The following is a 22,488-nucleotide window of genomic DNA, read 5'->3' as shown; positions in this document are numbered from 1 at the left end:
ATCCCAGCTACTCGGGAGGCTGAGGCACAAGAATTGCTTGAACATGGGAGGTGGAGGTTGCAGTGACCTGGGATCATGCCACTGCCTCCAGCCTGGGCAAACGAGTGGGATCCTGTCTAAGAAAGAAAAGAAAAGAAAAGTACAAGGATGCTCTCATAGAATGAAGGATCGCTTTTATGACTGTACTTGGGATCCTGGGAAAATGACAGCCCACTCCTGGGACATTATTTACAACAGAAACATCTTTTTTTCTTCTTCTTTGCAAAACTTTTCAGTGCCAAACTGTTCTTTTCAGAAGACAGGCCAAGAGAGCTGGCCTCCATCCTCCTTGCCACTCTGGGGACACCTGGGGACTTTCTTCTGTGACTTGCCAAGAACATCCCATGAGCCACGCTGGGTTCCAGACGTTTGGGTAGTAATGACTGTGGTGGTGGAGCACAACCCCCACCCCCTGCTTCCTGTTATCCTTTCTGACCATATTTCAGGGAAATTCAAATCTGGGAGAGCTCTGAAGCTCCATTCCGGTGGTGCCAAACCTCCTGATGAAAACAGAACCAGAGTCAAGCAGCCAGATGTTTCTATAATGGGAAAAACCCGGGCACAGCCACTTACTTTTGTTCTACTCACAGACATTTGCATTCATTTCATGTGATAGCTTTAGGAGACACGAAACAGCCTAAAACAGCATGGTTTGGGGCTGTTTCTCCAGAAGCTTGGAAATTCTGTGGTTGTTGCCTTTGGTGCTTAGTCAAACCTTCCTTGTCATAAGTCAGATGGACACTATTTGTACTGTTCATTCTTACTGCATTTGCAGGATGTTTTACGACAGCAGTTTGTAGGTATTTCTGTGACAGAAATCAGAGACAAAAGGAAGCAGGAAAGGTCAGACTCAAAAGGTATGGCTTTACCCCCTGACTCACGGTGAGAAGCTATGAGACCCAGAGCTCTGAGCTTTAAGTCGGACGATACTAGGGCTTGAAATCATTATCTCCATCTTTCCCCTCAACCCAGTCTGTGGAGGTGGGCGGCAGGGAGGAAATGGCCTCAAGAAAGCATGTTTCTCAGGTCCCACTCTAAGGAATTCAGATTTCCTGACTCTTCATACAGTAAGGACTTGGGGGCTACCCAACCATCTGTCTCACACCAAGATGGCAGCCAGCTGAGCCACACTTATAGGCTCACGCCTATAACCCCAGTACTTTGGGAGGCCAAGGTGGGTGGATCACCTGAGGTCAGGAGTTCGAGACCAGCCTGGCCAACATGGTGAAACCCCGTCTCTACTAAAAATACAAAAATTAGCCGGGCATGGTGGCAGGCACCTGTAATCCCAGCTACTCGGGAGGCTGAGGCAGGAGAATTGCTTGAACCTAGGAGGCTGAGGTTGCAGTGAGCTGAGACTGTGCCACTGCAATCCAGCCTGGGCGAGAGAGCAAGACTCTGTCAAAAAAAAAAAAAAAAAAAAAAAAAAAAGAAGCAAGTCATTAGGTGCAGCCCACTCTCAAGGGGAGAGAATTACACAAAGGCATGAATACCAGGAGGCAGGGGTACGGGGGTCATCTTAGCAGCCTATGAACCAGTTTGTTTTCAGCAGAAGCACCCACTGAGTGGAAGTTAGTAAAACCCCTGGCATCTGTTAAGATTCAGCTAACCCACCAACCAAAAGTGGGTTATGATGGTTGAATCACATTCATATTCAATCTATTCCCATCAGGAGTTTGTGGCTATTTGAAAAAATCTCCATCCTCCTTAACAAGAGTCCACGTTGTCTTCTGCGCGACCTGCGCTGCTACGACGTTGAGTTCTGTTCGGCTTTCTTAAGGTTGGGGATCAGATTTGCACCCAGGCATGGGCACCCCTCGTCATTCCTTTTAAGAACAAGAAAGAGTGAACAGGATCCAGTTACAAGAGACTGCAGAACCCTAAAATGTTCAAGCCAGAAAAGACACATGAGAGATCACTGTGTAATCAATTATCTTCTATCCCACCCTGAACCAAGCCCCCATCCTTGGTGACTTTCCATACCTTCAAATGCCTTCCTTACAGTTCTTTCTCTCTCTCCATATAGACCAGCTACTGCTGTGAAACAAACCAGCATGAACTGCAGTGGCATGCAACAATTAGCATGCATTTCTCATTTACATGTCTGTGGCTTGGCTGGAGTAGCTCTGTCTCTGACAGAAGTTCTGTAGATCCTCTAGGGTAGCTCTACTTCACATGTCTTTCATTTTCTGGGACCACTAAGCTGCCAGAGGTATACTATGCTCATGGAAATGGCAAAAGAGAGAGAGGGCAAATCCTACCACCCAGGCACCCTTCCGTTCTTTGTGTGTGTCATCTTTGCTAGTATCTCATTGGCCAAAGCAAGTCACATGGCCAAGCTCAAGATCAAATTGAGGAATATACTCCTCTCATTACGAGGCAATGGCCAGGGTCAGGATGTATACTATTATTATAAGGGGCTGAAGGACTGGGACCAGAACTCCATCAAACACACTCTTTCTTACTTTCCCCCACACCAAGTTCATTATCGAAACACCAGAAGCAGGAATACAAGCAGGTATGAGGCAGGTTTCTGTCTCCCATCTTCCTAGAGGGACAGGAGTATATTTAAAGACAGAAAACAAAGAATAGCAAGTAGCAGGTGAATGGGACAGACAGGTTGGGCTCTGGAGAGGGTTGAGAAACAAGGGAGAGGAACAATTGTCCTGTTTTTTTCTCTGGGTCTTGGAGAGGGATCTTGGGGGTCTGGACAGGTTCTTTCCAGTTGGGACACACCCCACCAGCTGGTGGCTTGGGAGACAGTACAGGGAGGAGGCATCTCCTGGCTCTGAATCAGAGTGAGAACATGACTGTCGTTTCCAATGATCTTGCAATAGTTCTGATAACAGAAGAAAGACTTCTCTGTGATGGCATGCCTTTAACATCTTACTGATCACCCCCACTATTTTTTTAAGAGACAGAGTCTTGCTATGTTGCCTAGGCTGCCTCAGAACTCTCAGGCTCAAGCGATCCTCCAACCTCAGCCTCCCGAGCAGCTGGGATTACAGGTAAGCACCACCGCACCTGGCTCCCTTTTTAATAGACCCTAAACGTCAGACTCATGGACTCTTTCAGGCAACAGTATCTGGCTACAATTTACTAACACTGTTTTATTTCAATAGTGTTTATATTCATAAGTTTGTCTTCTATTTTTGGCAGATGGCACTGGTTTCCTGTTTACCATGGCAATATAGGGCTTTCTTTTCAAATAAACATATTAAAATCAACGGAGTTAATTTAAAGAAAACAATTAAGTGAATACTAGTTCAGGTGGAAGGTGGATACGGCAAAAATTAGAGCTTGAGTGTGGTTAGCATTTGGTAAATAGTGATAGGGTGGAAAGAGGAGAATGGGGTTTGCTGCAGTGAGTCTAGGTTCAAATCCAAACTTTATCAATTGCATAGAGCCTTTGGGTAAGTTACTGGTGTAGCTTCTCTGAGCCTTAGTTTCTTCATGGATAAAATGAGGGTAACTTGTTTTGCAGGGCTGCCGTGTTCTATTGAAGGTTATGTTTGTAAAGTAACCTGCACACACTAAGCCCTCAGCAAATGCAGAAACCTGCCTGCTCCATCCCCTACCTGGCCTTTCCATTCTGGGAGACTTTGGAGTTTTCTCTGTCCTCCACATCGCTATAGGCAGGTAGGTGGGCCCTTCCTGGCCCTTCTCTATAGCAACCAGATCTCACCCTCCTCCCCTTTTATGGAGGAAGAGGACTCAGTTCATATAAGTGCCTTCCTGTCCCCTCTCCAGCTCCACACACACACACACACACACACACACACACACACACACACACACACACACACACACACACACACACAAAATTATCTTGGGGGATGGGAGTATTGGTTAACCGTAGAATTAAAGGAGATTTGGCAGGTCAGACCCTAGGCCAACTTGGGAAGCTCAAGACCTGGGGGAGGGGGTGGCCCTTTAGAGGGGATCTCAAATCCCCCAAGGATCTCTAATTTAGACCCAACAAGGCCCTCTCATGACAGACCTCCTCAGCAGGATTAAAAAAAGATGCTCAACAGAAAATACAAACATGGAGTCCAACCAGAGCACACAATTGCACAATAAGTTAACATTTCTTAAAAGGGTTTCTCATTCTCTTGTCAGTAGCACAAATCAATTGCCTTGTATGCTGGGGTATGTGCAAGTAACATGAACCTGTCAAATTAAAAGTTTTAAAATATACTGTTATATGTTGTGACCCTGTTTTGGAATTTCTTCAATTTGTAAAAATACTGACTGCCACTCCCTCCTTCCACACACACACGATGGGGCTCAGGCGCCTCTGGTCTCCTCCCCCATCCTCCCAAGAGCCCCTAGAGCAGATCAGCCCTCCCAGTTTACAGATGGGGAAACTGAGGCTGAAAAGAAAGGCAGTTCCTTTGATGTCATTTCCAGGGACACTAAATACCAGGACTGTGGGTTGAAAGGCTGTGGGGAGTGGTTTGTGTGAGTGTGTGTGTGTGTACTGGTGGGGTGGGGGGAGTGAACAGGGGGTCCTGGAAGAGTCTAGACTGGTTGCTGGGCATCTCACACCAAGGCCAGGACTCCAGGTGAGATAATAAAAATAACAATGACTGACGTCTGTGGAGCAGGTACCATGAGCCAAATATTGTGGACGTATTATCACCTTCCGACCTATAATCACTCCCATTCCCAGAAGAGGAAACTGAGACAGGGGAGATTATGGACGAGCTCCGAAAGTTCATAAAAGGCCAGAGAAGGGGTTCTAGAGCAGGGAGCCCGGATTCCAAAGCTCCTTAGGGAAGAGGAAGAAAAGGAGAGAAGAGGAGAGGAAAGAGAACGAGAGGGATGTGGAAACCTGCAGAGAAGGGAAGCCCCTTGCTCCCGGGAGCCTCCCTTTCTCCCTTTTCCCCCGGGCCCGTGCCACCGGCTCCGCCCCAAACTTGGCCACACAGCCGCAGGGAGGCGGGCGGGGACGGGGGAGGGGGGCTCCAGGGCGCTCCCGGCCTCGGCCTTTCCCTCCGGGGCCTCCTCCCTTCGCCGGAGGCCCCTCCCACTCGGCTCTCCCGGCTCCTGGCGTCACGGCCCGGGAGGCGGGATCGGGGAAGGAGGGGCCCCGCCGCCTAGAGGGTGGAGGGAGGGCGCGCAGTCCCAGCCCAGAGCTTCAAAACAGCCCGGCGGCCTCGCCTTGCACCCCCAGCCAGTCCGTCGATCCAGCAGCCAGCGCAGCCGCCAGCGCCGGGTGAGTTGCGGGCGCACCCAGGGCGCGGGGCGACATCGGGGGGGCCCCGGGATCGCGTACGCCCGGGCAGCAGGGACGCGACCCCCCCGCTTACTGGACCGGGAGCAGCCCCCGAAATTGGTGACAGTAACGGGAGGGCCGAGGTGCCACCCATGCCGCCGACCTCCGTTCTGCGCCACGCTCGCTTGGGCCCCCGAATTCCACTTCGCCATCCCGGGACGGCTTCCCACGCCTTTTGAGCCGATGCGGGCGGGAAAAGTTTGGGGAGGAGTCAGGGCGCCTCCCCTCGCCCCCGGACTCACACCCGGGGCTCTTGGAGTCCAGGGAGAGCCCCAGGTCGCGTGAGGGATTCCCGGGCAACGTCCCCAGACTCGCCTCGCGGGCAGGACGGGTGCGCCAGGCCGGGCCAGCGGGTCCTCCTGGGCTGCGTACCCCTCTAGGCCCCCCGCCGCTGCTCCGTCGCGCCCCCGAGCGGCGAGGAGCGACTTCTTGGGGGTCAGGAACGGTGAAGGAGCCGGGAGGCGCTGCTGGGATGACACCTCTCTTCCTGCCAACTCTAGTAGGGCTTGGGGGGCTTTAAAGAGGCGAGACCACACCCATGGGTTCCAGAGGGAGGAGAGGCTGCAGCTCGGAGTGTGGATTCTACGCCCTCCCCAAATCCAGAGATGTGAGCACGCTCCAGGGAGGTCTTTTAGGTGGAGATGTGGGGCTGGACATGGGGACTCCGAAGACACCACAGGGCAAAGCTCTCCCTCCAGGCCAGCTTCAGGTTTGGGGAAGGGAGCACTGCCCCTCCCAAGCTTTGAGGGTGTGTGTGTGTGTGTGTGTGTGTGTGCACCTTCATCTTATAATTCAGCTGTGTCTAAGTAAGGGGCTTGGAGAGGGACTTAAGAAGCCTCCAGTTCAAATACATTGTGATTCCACTTTTATGAGACACCTAGAATAGGCAAATTTTATAGACAGAAAGTAGAATGGTGGTTGCCAGGGGCTGGGGGTACCTGGGAACCGGGAGTTACTGTTTAATGGGACAGAGTTTTTGTTGGGGAGGATGAAAAAGTTTTGGGTACACATAGTGGCAATTGTTACACAGTACGGTGAAGGTATTTAATGCCACTGGGTTGTATACTTATCATCGGTTAAAATGATGATTATGATGTTGTGCATATTTTATCATAAAAATTTTTTTAAAGCCACATTTAGCCACCTCTGCACTCCAGTTTGAATCAGAGAGAAATCTAAGAACCGACACGTTATTGCTGGGCACCTCTTGGAATTCGGCCTTCAGTTAAGAAAGCTTAAAGAGGACGAGGAAGGGACGGGGTCCTGGTTTCCCAGGAGTCACACAAGGGGAAGGATGGCGACCTGAGCTGCTGGAGGTTTGCAGTTGGCTGGTGCTCGCCCTCCATCTCCATTTCTCCCTGGGAGCCTCACCCCTGAGCTGTTTCCAGCACACTCTCCTGTTGCAAGTGGGGAAACAGGCTAGAGATCTAAGTTGGTTTGCTCAAGGCCACTGAGCTGGTAAATGCAAAGAACTAGACCTTGAACCTCCGTCTGCCTCCCAAGCCCTCCCCTTCTTTCCACCTGGAGATGCCCTGCTGGTTTGCAGAGAGGGAATGAGGGGAGACCCTTCTGGGGAAAACAGGGCGTGGATGCCCATGGGGGCCTTGGCAAATGCCAAGACCACAGCCCAGGGAGAGGCGTGGAGGTGGCAGGAAGGTGCAGAACCTGTTTTCCCACTGAGGGTTTTTGGATCTCACCACCTCCATCCCATGGGGAACCAGGGAGTCGAGTAAGAGGCAGAGGGCTGGCCACATAGCCTGGAGCCTCCTCTACCCCTCAAGTGGAGAGATTGAGGTGCGCCTGAAATCCAGAGAATGTGTTTGTGTTGGAAACCACGGAGTCGACCAGCTGAGTGGGTGAGGGCAGGGCCAGGCGGAAACGTCCCTGTGAGGAGGGTGAGGCTTGGGGCTGACACTGCCCCACCTCGGGCTGGAGGAGGGGGTGTACCCGCTCTGGCTGGCACCACACCAGATTAGGGGTCTAGCTAATGAGGGGCTAAAAGGGCTTGGTGGCATTTTATTGTGGCTACGGAGCACATCCATTTAGCAACCCGTCCCTGCTTCTCCACCCCCACCCCAGTAATGGCACTTAAATCCTTTCTTCCTGGAATGGAAGTGAATGTTTCACCTCAGTTTCTTTTCTCTGCCTCTCACATAATATCTTCATAGTAGGAGCTAAAACCACATGCATATGTGCACAGACTCCCCATTTTCCAGCAACAGGTAGTTAACAGAGAGGATCAACCAGCCCATTTTTCACCCTAGGCATAGAGTGACACTCTCCTGCCCTCACCTCTGCTATACAGCCTTCCAGGTCAGTGAGGGCACAGCAAAGCCACTTCTTTGTCACAGTAAACTCCGCCAGACGGGACCAGGAGGGGAAGTCAGTCGAGATGAAAATATATAAATGTCCTTCCAAGCCAGATGGGCTGGCGCTGGACTGCTGGCTGCTTGGCGAGGTTTGTTTGGGAAGCAGGAGTCCAGCCACCCTCCTTTTGCAGGGTGGGATGGGGAGATCAGATAATTGTGTGTGTAGGGGTGGGGGGGCAACATGTGGCTGCTTCCCAGCTCTGTAGCCAAGTGGGGACTCTGACACGGGCTACAGGGGCTAAGGTGGGGACAGGGCGGGGCTCTCCAGCCACGGGAGTTCCAGAGGGGACGCGGTGACATTACTTACCCAAAGGTAGGGTGGGGCCCCAGGCACTGGGATTGAGTGGGCAGATCTCTCCCAGAGGAGAGAGTTAAAGGCCAGCCTCGGGATGCCTGTGCAGGAGGGGTGTGTGTGTGTCGGGGTGTCTCAGGAGGGCAGGTGATTGGCAGCAGCAGCTGGAATGAAGGAAGAGGGCAGCTGGCATCATAGAAGGGATGGAGGCCTGACTCTTGGACGGTGGCCTCAGCATGCGCAGGGAAGGAATGGGGATTGGTGTGGTGGTGACAGGCAGAGCAGTCTCCCCTTCTCACCCCAGGAGTAGTGAAGTCTGGCTCCCTGCAGAAGTTAGCCAAAGAATGCAATTTCGGCAGCACCGTGGCAGGAATCAGATGCATCTGGCTCTTGTTAGGGACAGGCCAGGGGGGAGTCTAAAAATATCAGAGGCAGAGCTGCCACCCAGCGGGAGAGTGCCGGGCTGGTAACCTGATACCTGAGCGGAGGCTGGTGGTGGTGATGAGGGCACCCGTCCTGCTCCACTCCAGAGGTACTCATGCTCCTTCAGGTGCCTGAAAGGGTGAGAGCTCACTGCATTCGGGACAGCCCTGGGCTAAGATTGGAGAATTTCAGGGCATAAGGACCTTAGAAAGTCCCAGTATGACACTGACAGCTAGGGACACTCAGAGAGGTGGAGTGACTTGCCCAGGTCACACAGCAATTTGGCAGCCGACCCAGGACTAGATCTAGGCCACAGCTGAGGGGAGTTCAGTGGGATTCCAGGCCCAGGTCCCCAGGGCCTGGGACCCTTATAGCACGTGTCATCTGTCCAGGATGCTGGATTTCCGTGCTCCCGTGCTGATGGGACAATGGTGAGCAAGAGCTCCGCTCAGGCAGCAGGTCACTTCCCACTGAGCACTGGGTTGTTCCCAGGCAAAGCTGTTGAACCCTGGGAACGCTGGCCCATCTTGGGGCAGGATATAGGGAGGAAGGAGGCTGGAGGAGAACTAGCTGAATGAGTCCCTCTCTCCTTCCCGTGCGGAGACACTGTTGGTTTTGTTCATGCGGTATCTCCGGTGCTTAATGAGTAGTTGCTAAAGTGAATAATTGAATTCCTGGGGCTCTCGTCTTCCTTGGCAGGCTGGGCTTCTGTTGATCTAAAAGGGACTGAGGATGAAGAAGAGACTTCTCCAGTTCCTGCTCTTTAGGGACAGGCTAGATGACATCAGCTTCTAGAAGCTTCCTGGAACTCTGGGTCCAGAGCTGAGGGAGGGGTCACCAGGGTGATATTTGACACCAGGATTGTCCTGAGAAATCTAGGATGCAAAATCGCCATCACCATGCAGGATATACAGACAGACAAGCCAAGCCTCTCAGTGCAGATCGCTCAGTCTAAGATCAAGCAAGTTTTTCCCAATAGCAAAGTCATACACTTTGAAGATTTCTCTTTTGATGACCTGATCACAAACTTCTCTGAACTGTCTTTCCTCAAAATGCAATGAATTTAAGAAATTTGCAGTGAATAAATAAGACCCAAAGTTTTTTTGTTGATCTTATGAATGTTTTCCAAAATGTGTTACCGCTGGTGGCACACAAGATAATTCTCAAAGGCCCATGGCATAAAAACAGAAAAGAATAATTATGTCTTCTTCTTGATTGGTATTGGGGGCATAAAATGTAAGTAGCACACAAACCCATGGTTTCACAGATACTTCTGCTTGGGTTGAAACAAAAGTGGATGCTGTAAACTTTAAAACATTTTAAGATACTCAAAGAATTTAGTTAATAAGCTCAGTGGTCCTTGTGTTTGGCAAAAATCTGAGTACTAGAGTGCCTGCTTTTTGGGAGATGGTTTTATAAGAGGGGCTGGGATGGACGTGTCACACTTTTTGGAAACACGACTCATCCTGAAATATCTGAGAGCTCCCAGACCAAGCCCCTGTGTTCAGCTTCAGACTGAGGCCTGCCACTTAGCTTCCAAGGGAGTCCCTTCATCTTTAATGAGGGTGATGATTCCACTCTGATGACCTTTGCCAGTTGTCTGTGGATCAGAAGAGGTGATATATTGATGCACATGGAAGTGGCTTGATTTGTTTGTGGTTTGCTTGAACCAAAGGAAGGCTGAGGGAGAGGCTGGCTTCCTCAATTTAATCTTGATGGGTTATTATTAAGCAGCTCTGTGCAGTGAGCTGCTTCAGGCTTTGGCAATAAAATGGGGAATTTCCCTGTCTTCAGAGGAGGTTATCATCTAGCGATGGGGGTGACAAGTCCAAGAATGCAAGCTCCTTACGCCTGTAATCCTAGCACTTTGGGAGGCCAAGGCGGGTGGATCACGAGGTCAGGAGATCGAGACCATCCTGGCTAACACGGTGAAGCTCTGTCTCTACTGAAAATACAAAAAAAATTAGCCCGGCGTGGTGGCAGGCGCCTGTAGTCCCAGCTACTCGGGAGGCTGAGGCAGGAGAATGGTGTGAACCCAGAGTTTGCAGTGAGCTGAGATCACGCCACTGCACTCCAGCCTGGGCGACAGAGCGAGACTCCATCTCAAAAAAAAAAAAGGATAATTTTAAAAAAGAAAAGGCAGAGATTGCGAGCAGGGACCCTGCCGGAGGAGCAGTGGGTGCCTGGTTTGTCTTCAGTGCTGAGTGTATGAAGGGAGGGAGATGGAGTAGGGAGGGATGAGGGGGCCACAGTGTGGAGTGGGCTTCCCTTCCACATCCCCAAGAACCTGGCTAAGGAGGCAGACGTGAGGATGCTCACGGAGCATTATTGGAATAGAATATCCAATGATAGGTAAGAAATAGAGAAAAGGAAAAGTGGAAGCAACCTAAATAACCATCAGCCATTTTGCAGAATATTTTACAGCAGTTAAAAAAGAACAAGGGGCCGGGCGCGGTAGCTCACGCCTCTAATCCCAGCACTTTGGGAGGCCAAGGCAGGCAGATCACTTGAGTTCAGGAGTTCAAGATCAGCCTGGCCAATATAGTGAAACCCCATCTCTACCAAAAATACAAAAATTAGTTGGGCGTGGCGGTGTGCACCTGTAATCGCAGCTACTTGGGAGGCTGAGGCACAAGAATCGCTTGAACCCAGGAAATGGGGGTGGCAGTGAGCCGAGATCATGCCACTGCACTCCAGCCTGGGTGACAGAGCAAGACTCTACCTCAAAAAAAAAAAGTTTATCCATTGTACCCATATGGAAAGAGCTTTATGGCATTACTGAGTTTAAAAAAAGAACAACCAGGAGAAGTATATGTGGAAAAAGATATTATTCATATAAACAGAAATTCTTGTTGTATTTTCTGTGGCTTCACATGTTTATGTGAGGAACAATGTCTGGAAGGAGACATCGGAGTAGGTCCATGTGCTTGTCTCTGATGGGAGGGTAGGGAAGGAACTGGATTGAAAGGATACAATCTTATCTCAAGCCTTATCTGTAACCAAGAGAGTATCTTCAGGAATTACTGACTTCAATAATAATGCACTCATTTTCCCTGAACTTGGTAAGCAATGGAGGTTGTGCAGGTGTGAGGATGGGGAGAGATGATGCCTTTGGCTGTTGGGGGTCAGAGACTCCATGGATGGACCAGTTAGGGACTGTTCTGGAAATCCAGAGACAAGGAAGTGGTGACCAGTGTGAGCAGGTGTCATCCAGTCCCCATGGAGCATCCCCCTCGGAACATCACATTGCAGATGCCAGTGAACATAACGTGTTTCCAGTCTGGGTGCTCTTCACGGGGGTTAACCATGGCCAGGTGTGGTGGCTCAGGCCTGTAATTTTAGAATTTTGGGAGGCTTAGGCAGGAGGATTGCTTGAGCACAGGAGTTTTGAGACCAGCCTGGGCAACATAATGAGACCCTGTCTCTACAAAAAAATAGCAAAATTAGCCAGGCATGATGACACGCACCTGTAGTCCCAGCTGCTCTGAAGGCTGAGGTGGGAGGATCGCTTGAGCCCAGGAGTTTGAGGCTGCAGTGAGCTGAGATTGCACCACTGCACCCTAGCCTGGGCGACAGAGCAAGACCCCATCTCTTAAAACAAAAACAAAAACAAAAAACAAAAAAAACCCATGCTGACCACTCCCTTTCATTGTGAAGTGAAGGGTTCTGTTTCTCTCACAGAACTGATGGAGGAGATGCTTTGGGGTCCCAGTTGTCTTATAGTGGACATTTGTCTTTGGAGTGGGGATGGGAGCTTCTCTAACTCATCACAGTGTTCCAGCCTTGAGGTCCTCATCTGTCCCAGAATGAGTGCCTAGTAACTGTGGCATGAATAAAATGGTGTCTGCTGAGGGGTGACAGGTGCATTCTGAAGACAGTAGGCAGATGCCAGTGAGATCTGAGAATTGGATTGTGGGGTGCTGCAGGGGGGCTGTGTACAGACATGTGGAGGGTCGAGGGGGTGCTATTTGGAAACTAACTCGCAGGCTGTGACATTTATTCTGGAGATAATCCTTAATTCCTGAATTTGGGAGTTCTGTGACAGGTCATCTATGCTGATTTATTCCTCATGTGTTCATTCTAATATTTATTGGCAGCTTACTATGTGCCGGGCAGTGAACAAAAATGGACTCGGCCCCTGTAATGGAATTTATCTAGCAGTGGATGGAAGATCATCTACAGGAGGGTCAAGAGAAACCTAAATCTTTTTTTTTTTTTTTTTTTTTTTTTGAGACAGGATCTTGCTGGGTCACCCAGGCTGGAGTGTAGTGGGTGCAGTCAGCTCACGGCAGCCTCGGACACCTGGGCTCAAGTGATCCTCTGTCCTCAGCCTCCTGAGTAGCTGGGACCACAGGTGCACCCAGCTAATTTTTAAATTTTTTGTAGAGACTAGGTCTCGCTTTGTCACCCAGGCTGCTCTCAAATTCCTGGCCTCAAGTGATCCTCCCTCCTCAGCCTCCCAAAGTGCTGGGATTACAGGCGTGAACCACTGTGCCCAGCTGCCACCTAAATCTTTTAAGGGTCTTTGCCCTTGTCTGTCTAGGGTACAGAAGAAAAACGAAAAATCCCCTCTTTCTCCTGCTCCCTCGTTGACTTTTCTGAATATATTTAGATCATCAAGTGATATGATGTTTTGAGTAAAATGTGGCAAGGGAGCCTTGAGTCCTCTCTCTTATTAATGTGGAAAGTGTCTTGAAATTCAGATGGATGGTCATTAGCTCTAAAGCCCAGGGCCTAGAGCCCAGGAGAGGCTGAGAGCAGTGGACCAGGCTGGTCTTTGAGCCAACAGTGGTGGCCTCTCAGTATACACCACCACCACCCATCACTGGCTTACAGTGGAAGCCTGGAGCAGTCCTCTGTCTCTTCGTGCAAACCTTCAGTCCTTCTGGAATCCATCCCCTCCTTTCATCTCAGTGGCTTCTATCTTGGCCCAGACCGCTGCCATCTTTTGCCTTGACAATTGCACAAGCTCCGTGACCTCTGTCCCCGCAGCCACTATGGCCTTGCAGTCCATTTCCCATATGCATCCAGAAGGATCTGATAGAGACACAAAGCTGACCAAGTCACTCTTCCCCTGTCCCACTTAAAATTCTTCAGTAGTTTCAACTGCTCCTAAGCAAAAACCAGGCCTTACATGATCTGACTCAGAGGTTCTTGGCTGGCTGCTCTTCAGAATCTCCTGGGGAATCTGGATAGAATGCTGATTTCCAGTCCCCACCTGAAAGTAATGATATCAGACTCTCTGGAGGCAGGGGCCAGGGCACAGGGGTTTAAGATGCCCCCAGTGTGGTTGGTGGTGAGACGTACTGGTCTAACCCCTTCTCTGGACTCATCACTTTCCCCTGTTGCCTTCTACTCTAGCCCATTCTTTTTTCTTAGTTCCTGCAACTCTTTTTTTTTTTTTTTTGAGACGGAGTCTCACTCTGTCGCCCAGGCTGGAGTGCAGTGGCGCGATCTCAGCTCACTGCAGCCTCCGACTCCCTGGTTCAAGTGATTCTTCTGCCTCAGCCCCCCAAGTAGCTGGGACTACAGGCATACACCACCACGCCCAGCTAATTTTGGTATTTTTAGTAGAGGCAGGGTTTCACCGTGTTGGCCAGGCTGGTTTCTATCTCTTGACCTCACGATCCGCCTGCCTCAGCCTCCCAAAGTGCTGGGATTACAGGTATGAGCCACCAGACCCTGCCAGTTCCTGCAACTCTTAATCCTCTCTCACCACTGCTTCTACCTGCTCTTTCCCTTGCCGTTCTTCTTCCACATTCCCTTCCTCTCTCTGTTCAGCTAATTCTTTATCCTTTAAGACCTTTAAGACTCATACCAGGCCAGGCATGGTGGCTCATGCCTATAATCCCAGCACTTTGGAAGGCCGAGGCAGGAGGATCGCTTCAGGCCAGGAGTTTGAGACCAGCCTGGGCAACATAGTGAGACTCTATCTCTACAAAAAATAAAAATAAAAATTAGCCAGCCAGGTGTGGTAGCTCATGCCTGTAATCCCAGCACTTTGGGAGGCCGAGGTGGGTGGATCACTTGAGGTTAGGAGTTCGAGGCCAGCCTGGCCAACATGAAGAAACCCTGTTTCTACTAAAAATACAAAAATTAGCCAGGTGTGGTGGCACATGCCTGTAGTCCCAGCTACTTGGGAGGCTGAGGCAGGAGAATTGCTTGAATTCAAGAGGCAGAGGTTACAGTGAGTTGAGATCACGCCGCTGCACTCAAGCGCTGGGTGACAGGGCAAGACTCTGTCTCAAAAATAAAATGAAATAAACATTAGCTCGGTGTGGTGGTGTGCGCCTGTCATCCTAGGTACTCCAGAGGTTAAGGCGGGAGGATTGCTTGAGGCTAGGAATTCAAGGCTACAGTGAGCTGTGATTGCACCACTGCACTCCAGCCTGGGTGACGGAGCGAGACTCTGTCTTTAAAAAAAAAAAAAAAAGCCACCATTTTTTCAGGGACGCTTTCTAGCCCTAAGTTAAGTCAGATTTTCTCCTCTGCCATTAGTTCTGATGGTATTTGTTTAAACCCAGCAAGAGCTGGCAGGCACAGGGACCATCGCTTCCTATCTGATAGTTCACCAGGGCACCCCAGTAACCATCATGATGTATCCCCAGTGTCTCAGCAGACCCAGAGGAGGAGTGGGAGAAGGGAGCCTTGGGTGAGCATTGAGCTGGAGACTGCAGGGGCAGGGGGTCTGGAAGCCCTGAGAAGTCACTAGGGTCAGGGCAGCTGCTCCCTCTCCCTCCTGCAGTTGGCTCTGTCTGGAGCCACATTAGGCCCGAGTGGCATGATCAGCATCCGTTTATACCAGTGTGACACGGGGTCACATTCTTCCCAGACCAGAGCCTGAGAGAGGCTTAATCATCGACACACCCAGAGTGGGGTCTGCACGCCTGCAGGCATTTGGAAATGACTCCTGTAGCATACAGGCGATGTTAAAGACTGTATTAGGCTCGTGTTCATTTCGGTGTATTACTTAAATGTCCCTTGGCAAGTGATGCTGATTTTCCATTTACAGTGTAATGCATGTTTAAAAATGAATCGGGCTGGGTGTGGTGGCTCATGCCTGTAAACTCAGCACTTTGGGAGGTTGAGGTGGGAGGATCACTTGAGCCCAGGAGTTCAAGACCAGTTCGAGGAACATAGGGAGACCCCCATCTCTACAAAAAATAAAAAAATTACCCAGGTGTGGTGGCATGCACCTGTAGGAGGCTGGGGCAAAAGGATCACCTGAGCCCAGGAGGTCAAGGCTGCAGCAAGCTGTGATCATGCCGCTGCACTCCAGCCTGGGCAGCAGAGTGAGACCGTGTTTTAAAAACAAAAAACAAAACAGAATAAATATTTAAAAAAGAATCAATTTAAGCTTAATGTGTTTTAAGGAAAACTGTTGAATAGTGAGTGGAACAGGTGGTGCACCCACAGAAATGATCACAGTGATGTGATTGACACTGGGGGCCCACCCAGGTCCCATTTGCTGGATTATGTACTCATCACCTCCAGCTGTCATGAGTGCAGGCTTCGAATGACTTTCTTCTTGGTTTCACCCAAGAGTATCCCTTAGAAAATCCCTAGCACAGCTGGGCGCGGTGGCTCAAGCCTGTAATCCCAACACTTTGGGAGGCCAAGGTGGGTGGATCACCTGAGGTCAGGAGTTCTAGACCAGCCTGGCCAACATGGCGAAACCCCATCTCTACTAAAAATACAAAAAATTAGCCGGGTGTGGTGGCAAGCGCATGTAATCCCAGCTACTCAGGAGGCTGAGGCGGGAGAATTGCTGGAACCCGGGAGGCGGAGGGTGCAGTGAGCCGACATTGCGCCGCTGTACTCCAGCTTGGGTGACAAGAGTGAAATTCCATCTCAAAAAAAGAAAATCCTAGCACAAGGATCCACACCCCAGTCTTTGCTTCTAGGTAACCGGACCTAAGGCAGTGATGCTCAGGGAATGCGGCTTTAATCCGACCGTCCTCTTGGTCTCTGTCGGAGGAACTGTGGCCCAGTGAGCAGGTGCCACTTGCCCCAGGTTACCCTGTGACTCCCTGGCAGGGCCAGTTGGAGGAAACAAAAGATAAAGGAAGATGCACCAATGACTTTTCTTCACTCACTGGTGTGTTAGCGGGAGTGGGTTTGCCACTCTAGCAGCAGGGTCTTGGTGTTGGGAAAATAAGTCTGTTCTTTTTCCCAGGAGGCATCGTGAAAAAAGCATTTAGTTCTCTCTCTGGAACTAAGCAATCCGAGAGGCACCTGTGAATACACATGTAAATATATAATAATACATAAATATATACATATATAAAATACATATATTGGTGTATATGCTATACTTGACCTCAATTCACCAGGAACGTGAGGCAGCTGGTGCTTTGAATGTTTTCATTTAAGGGCCAAGGGAAGTTGTTTGCAAACCTTGCTGTTTACTGGAATCACTGGGCATCTTTTATCACCTATTGGTGGGGGCTGTCCCCAGAGGTTCTGATTTAATTGGTTTAGAGTAAAGCCCCAATGCTGTGCCTTTCTACTTCCTGCAGCCTGATTTCTCTGCAGCCCTGGTATTGCTGTAAATTGATCGTGCCTAAGCCTTTGCTGTGTTTTCTGTGTCTATCTTCCTTTATTCTGTAGCTCTGGGCTTCCCGAGGCAAGATGGTGTTGAAGGGTATGACTGTTCCACTCCCAGCTCTGCCACTTACTGGGGGTGTGACCTTCGACAAGCTACCTAACCTCGCTAACCCTCCGTTTTCTCATCTATAAAATGGGGATTGCAATGAACCCAAGCAGACAATATTCTGGTGGAGACTATCTCCAATGCCTCAATTCTTCCATTTCCCCCTTGCTTTTGTGGTATTTCATGCTGCGCACAGCGGGAGTCCATGTATAACCCTGGTAGGATGTGAATCAAGGAGAGCTTTGGTTTGCTGTATGAGGGTGTTATGGCCCTGGCAGTCCTCTTTGGGGAAACCCAGGTCTCTCCACTTTGCCTTTTCCTCAGGGGGTCTTAGGGCTCCTAGAGAACCAGTGTCCCATCCTGCTAAGCCCCACCTTGGACTTGACCCTCCACACCTGGCCTTACCTTGAGCTTCCTGGCCCTCCCTGGGCTGTGGACTGAATGCCTGGCTCACCCACCCTGGTGTGTTCCAGAGCCTGGTCTGAGCCCCTGCTCCCCCTGCCCCAAGCATCCTCACTGTGTTTTTACCACAGTTTGCAAGCAGATCATGAGCCTTGGAATTATTCATGCTCCCTGCCCTCAGAGGAGTCAGAGAGCTAGAGGCCGTGGGGCTGCCAAGGGGAAGAGAATGCTATATTGTCATCTCAAGGCTTAAGGCTTCTTGGCGAGACCTGGAGTAGGGAGGAGAATACTCCTGAAGACAGCATCCCTCACTCCACTGATAATGACTTTAATATCTGCTGTGGGCCAGGCACTGTGCTGGGCACGGGGACAGAGCAGTGATGAGACAGACATAAATCCCTGCCCGCTGGGAGCTTCCATTCCAGAGAGCAGGACAGAAAAAAAGAAGCGCACAGCGATACATAAGAAAATGGCAGATAATGTTCAGTGATTCAAGAGCTGAAGGCAGGCAGATCACGTAGACCAGAAAAGTGGGGGAGGCTTCTCTGCTGACTTAGGAGCTGGGGCTGAATGAAGAGAAGAAGTCAGTTACACCAAGATCTAAAAACATTCCAGAAAGAGGGATACGCACATGCAAAGGTCCACTACTCTGAGGGGTGGGAGGTGAGTTTGGTTTGTTGGGGAGAAAGAAGGGGCACTGGTTTGCGGCATGAAACCAACCTGACAGTTTTTTTTAGCTCTCTGTGAGGGCCGCGACCCTGTGGTCCATGTCTTTCTGTCTTCCCACAGTGCCTGCAAAGAGCCTCGCATGCTCTGTGTACTCAGCGAACACACTGATGGACAGGTAGTCACCTGTGAAAATGGTGACACACACGCCCCACCTCTTGGGGCATTCAGAGAAGTGGAGAACTGGCTTCCTGGTTGGAGACCACTGAAGACAGGACTGGAATCAATGGAAGAGAGATCCCTGTTTAATGCTGTTTTCTGCACAGTGGGATTCGTAATGCTGGGGTGATTTTAGATGGCTCTGTCATTACGTGACATTAAATCACTCAGTGGGAAAGCGATTCCCTTTTCAATTCTCTTTCAGTTCTTCTGATTCCATCAAGGGGGGAATCTTAGCTGAAGCTAAGGTGTTTAGTGCCTCTTTAACTCTAGTTTCCCCTCTTTAACTTAGACCAGGTCTGCAGCTTAGTTCCTATGGCAGGCAACAGCCTTGAACCAGAATTTGTGAACTTTGGGGGCAGGGGGTATTTATTTTCACAATTAATTTCTATTTATGGCAAATGATGCTGATTTTCCATTCCCAGGGAGCCAAAAGATTTCTTTTTAAAATACATTTATTTATGTTAGAAAGTCGGTTGAGTTAAGGACAATTATGAAGGAAAATCTTCCAGCTGTACTTGAGAAGGTGGTAGACAAATGACTGAAGTTTGGGAACCCTTGTTCTGAAGCTTAGGGTCCAGTAATCAGATGTGGTCTTGGCAATGGTGAGGTCCCCCGTCCCGGGGCATGTTCAGATGGAAACTGGATGCTAGAAAAATAATCCAGGCAGAGGCTGGGGGTGGGGTGTTCTCATGATCACACCAGCGCCTTTCAGCTGAGACTGCATGAGTGCGTGATTCCCATTGTGTTGAGTCAGTTTCCCAACTGCACAGCCAGACAATGTCATTGAGCAGATGCAATATCATCAGAAGCACTCCAATGGGACGGGCAAGGGGTTGGGAGGTTGCCTTTCTTTCCAGCATGGCCACCTCATAGCCCCCTAGGCATGCTAGTAGGGAAATGTTACTGTGGGATTCCAAGTGCATCGGAATGGGTCCCCATGGTGCTGGCTCAGCATCTGCCCTGGTGCTAAATTTTTCATGGTGGTGTCACTTCCTGTTGGATCCCTCCCCACCTCAAGTCCCCGGTTAAGGGGCTCAACCTCCCAGCTCTCAGGTTGGTGAGTCCATATGGGCTGGGTACCCTGAGAGAGTGATGCTGTATTAGTCAGGGTTCTGCAGAGAAACCAAAGGGGTGCATATATATTTAGAGAGAGGGTTTGTTTTAGAGAATAGGCTCATGGGATTATAGAGGCTGGCAAGTTCAAAATCTGCAGGGCGGGCCAGCAGGCTTGGAGACCTGTGGATGAGCTGATGATGTAGTTCAAGTCTGAAGGTCATTTGCTGGCAGAATTCTGTCTTGTTCGGAGGCAGTCAGCCTTTTGTTCTACCAGGCCTTCAACTGATTGGATGAGGCATACCCTGTCAGGGAGGGCAGTCTGCTTGACTCAGAGTCCACTGATTCAAACGTGAATCTCATCCCAAAGCACCTTCACAGAAACACGGTGACCCAGACAAGTTGACGCATTAAGTGAACTATCTGAGATGCTTTCGTTAGACTAGACACATAGCATTAAGTAACATAGAATCCTTTTCAAATCACTCCCTTTTAAATTCTCTTTCACCTCTTCAAAGAGGAAATCTCAGTTTTGTGCGACTATGACTTTAAAACTTCCCAAACATGAGTGACATCCTGTTTTAGCAAAGAAATAGAAACCCAGCCTTGGACTTGGAGCTTCTGAGCAGCAAGAGCTTGGAGCTGGAATTTAATAACAATGTTTTGTTTTCATTATATTTATTTTTTCCAGCACCTTCTATTTATGGCAGGTGATGCTGACTTTCCATCTCAGTTGCGATATAAGGTTACCTTTTATAAAACTGTAAGTTTAAAAAGTGAGTAAGCTAAACAGGAATGGCAGATTTGGGGAAACGTCGACATAAGCGTTGCTGGGACAGTGCCTGAAATGTCCCCTACTTGTCCACATGCCCCAAGCTGCCTGTTTGCATTTCCTTCCCTCCTGGAGGCTGCCCTGGTGGTTTATTTCCATTTGGTGGCTTCCTTTCTGAGAATGGTGGTGGTGGATGGGAGGAGAGAACACTGGCTTTCTGGGGAAGAAAAAGGCCTGGGGGTATCTGTTCTATGACAGATTGCTTGACTACGATGCTGGTGATGATTGATAGTGAGGTAGGAGGTGGGACTGGAAGATAGGGCCCACACGTCAGACCACCAAACTAGCTAAAATAGGGACAGGACAGAAGTACCTTTTTTTTTTTTTTTGAGACAGAGTCTCACTCTTTCGCCGAGGCTGGAGTGCAGTGGCGCAATCTCAGCTCACTGCAACCTCCACCTCCCAGGTTCAAGCGATTCTCCTGCCTCAGCCTCTCGAGTAGCTGGGATTACAGGTGCCTGCCACCACACCCAGCTAATTTTTGTATTTTTCGTAGAGACAGAGTTTCACCATGTTGGCCAGGCTGGTCTTGAACTCCTGACCTCAGGTGATCCACCCACCTCGACCTACCAAAGTGTTGGGATTACAGGCGTGAGCCACTGCGCCTGGCCAGAAGTACCTTTCCATAAGACATGTCCACACAGAAGTGACTGCACCTTTCCATGGCGACTGCCTGATGCCTCACTTTTCCTAGAAATTTATGCATAACCCACCCCCTAATTTGCATATACTTAAAAGTGGTGAACTACCTCCAGGCATACTGCCTACGGGGTAGCCCTGCTCCCCAAGGAGCAGTCCGTCTGCTGCTGTTGTACACTGCCACTTCAAGAAAAGTTGCTAACACCACTGGTTCATCCTTGAATTCTTTCCTGGGTGAAGCCAAGAACTCTCCTGGGTAAAGCCCCAATTTGGGGGCTCACCTGCCCTGTGTCAGTAACACTTCATAGCATTTGCTACATGCCAGATGCTGTTCTAACTACTTTCACTTCATTATCTCCCAACAGTCCAGGGGGTAGGGATACCAATGTCATCCCCACTTTAGAGTGGAGAAATAGGGACACTGAGTGGTTGTTAGTCTACAGTCCAGTCAGTCTGGCTCAAGTCTGTGCTCTTACCTCATTTCACTCAAATTACTTCCTGCTCATCTTCTACCCTGTGACCCCTTCCTATGTTAACTTCCAGGTTAACCAGGTGGGGCCCTGGTTTCCTAGTCTTGAGACTCCTTGGGCCTGGCTGAGTTGTCCACAGTGATGTACAGTCTTTAACTCGCCAGCAAAGATCCATCTATAAAAATGATAGGTCTTGTCACTTATGAAAGAGGGAAAAGTAGCTGGGTGCAGTGGCTCATGCCTGTAATCCCAGCACTTTGGGAAACCAAGGCGGGTGGATCATTTGAGGTCAGGAGTTTGAGAACAGCCTGGCCAACATGGTGAAACCCCATCTCTACTGAAAATACAAAAATTAGCTGGATGTGGTGGTGCTTTCCTGTAGTTCCAGCTACTTGGGAGACTGAGGCAGGAGAATCACTTGAATGCAGGAGACAGAGGTTGCAGTGAGCTGAGATCGTGCCACTGCACTCTAACCTGGGTGACAGAGTGAGACTCCATCTCAAAATAATAATAATAATAATAATAATAATAATTTTTTAAAAAAAGAGAAAAAGCTGTTAAACCAAGAGTGACTGATGGGCCTGGGGATTACTTGAAAGTCACCAAGACAAGGTGCTCTGTGAAGGAAAGAATATTCCTAAACTAATGGGTGTGGGGCTGGGGAACACCCTGCATTTGACACCTGCCTCACCCCGAGCAACGTAATCCACATCAACCTCACTCTCATGCTGACATGCTGTGTGCCTGTAGGTATATCATTAACCCTCTCTGGGCTGCAGTGTGGTTTTACTGGGTAGCATAATTATAGGAGCTCTTTGGATGACAGCAGCCAGCAGTGAGCTCTTTAATTGACAGGGTCAGGCAGCAGTCGTTGGCAGGATGGCAGTTATTAGCTGCTCTGTGAAAGCTGCACAAACTAGCAAACATTTAACAAGTATTTGCTGAGCAACCTTGGGCACTGGGGAAGGTCAGTGAGTCATCGTGTCTGTACTTGAGGAACTCTGAATCTAATACAGCGGTATCTCCACTGTATCAGTTAGCTCTTGCTGGGTAACAAACCACCCCAGAATGTAATGGCTTAAAATAGAAAACACTGATTTTGTTCATGATTCTGTAGGTGGGGAATTTGGGCTGAGCTCAGCCGCGTGGT

General features: G+C 49.7%; 1 protein-coding gene across 1 annotated transcript in view; it reads left to right on the top strand.

The window, feature by feature from the left end:
* The first annotated feature begins 4,987 nt into the window (after positions 1-4,987).
* EMP2 (epithelial membrane protein 2) overlaps positions 4,988-22,488 on the top strand; it is a 48,021-nt gene continuing 30,520 nt past the window's right edge. The window contains exon 1 of the mRNA XM_002826112.5: positions 4,988-5,257. The gene's annotated coding sequence lies outside the window, so the exon portion shown is untranslated. The remainder of the gene's footprint in view (positions 5,258-22,488) is intronic.

This window comes from Pongo abelii, chromosome 18 (assembly GCF_028885655.2).
Source record: "Pongo abelii isolate AG06213 chromosome 18, NHGRI_mPonAbe1-v2.0_pri, whole genome shotgun sequence".
NCBI classification, from domain to species: domain Eukaryota; kingdom Metazoa; phylum Chordata; class Mammalia; order Primates; family Hominidae; genus Pongo; species Pongo abelii.
This window is presented reverse-complemented; position numbering and strand designations above follow the sequence as displayed.